Source organism: Oncorhynchus tshawytscha, linkage group LG19, assembly GCF_018296145.1.
Source record: "Oncorhynchus tshawytscha isolate Ot180627B linkage group LG19, Otsh_v2.0, whole genome shotgun sequence".
Lineage (NCBI taxonomy): Eukaryota > Metazoa > Chordata > Actinopteri > Salmoniformes > Salmonidae > Oncorhynchus > Oncorhynchus tshawytscha.
In genome coordinates, this window is record NC_056447.1 from 5,231,847 (window position 1) to 5,232,883 (window position 1,037).

At 42.3% G+C, this 1,037-nt stretch overlaps 1 long non-coding RNA gene across 2 annotated transcripts in view; it reads left to right on the plus strand.

Moving 5' to 3' along the window:
* LOC112218278 overlaps window positions 1-250 on the plus strand; it is a 17,782-nt gene extending 17,532 nt beyond the window's left edge. For both annotated transcript variants that reach the window (XR_002948607.2, XR_002948606.2), the window contains one exon: window positions 167-250. This is a non-coding gene — a long non-coding RNA (uncharacterized LOC112218278). The remainder of the gene's footprint in view (window positions 1-166) is intronic.
* The last annotated feature ends 787 nt before the right edge of the window (window positions 251-1,037 follow it).

The following is a 1,037-nucleotide window of genomic DNA, read 5'->3' on the forward strand; positions in this document are numbered from 1 at the left end:
CAGCAGTCTGATGGCTTGTAGGTAGAAACTGTCTCTGAGCCTGCTGTTATTCTGTCTTCTTTTCTTCTCCTCTCTCCCCCTTTCTTTCTCCTTCTCATTCTGTCTCCCATTCTCTCCTCATCTTTCACACTTTCCCCCTCTTTCTCTTTTTCTTTCCTATTGCCAGGGCCTTCCTGACTGTGTGACAGAGGGAGTCCTGAGTGACGCCGTGAATGACTCTACGATGCCTTACTGCCCCCCCCACCTCTTCCCGGCTGCTTCTGATTAAGGTATGATCACTATAGCCGCACACACATTTCAAAGACTTACAAAAAGTCCCAAAAAATGAAGCCCTTTCCCTCAAATGTTGCTGTTCTGAAACAGACAAATAGGAGGGATGTATTTTACTTTGCAGAAGGAGCGTTATTTGTACTGTTCCATACCTTGGAACTTAACGTATCTTAGATGATGCCCCAGTGTAGGTTCCAATCGTTTTGCAATGCAACTGTGCTCGCTGCTATCAGTGAAAAGGTGCCACCCAAAAAAAGATCCCTGTTTCTAGTACTCTTACAATGCAGCACGGTGGCTCGGACTATTACTGTTACACTTGCGGTGTTGGCGAAGCTACTGTGAAAATACCGTTTACCAAGCTACCGTTTACTTCACACTGACAGAAGTTAAGCTGAAGCCACATTTAAGAAAACATATATTTGACTTTAAATAGTTTGCGGCAGCCACACTGCTTCTTGGAAAAGGATCTTATAAACGTCATGGAGTACAAATTGCAAGGGCAGATCACTTTGAGGTCATACGTTAACAGAATGTGCCTATTAAGCACAACAACTATTTTCATGGGAGAATTGGGAAGGTCTGATGCTGAAAAAGAAAGGAAATTCTTGCCTACTTCAGTCCTATTTTCTTTAAAAACAGTTAAGTTAATAACAACTGAAAACAATACCAAAAGTTGAATTTAGTTAATGAACTACCACCAAGCTACTGCAAAATGCAGTTAGTAGTTCACTACTCCTCCACACTGTACACTTGTCACCTGGTTGAGT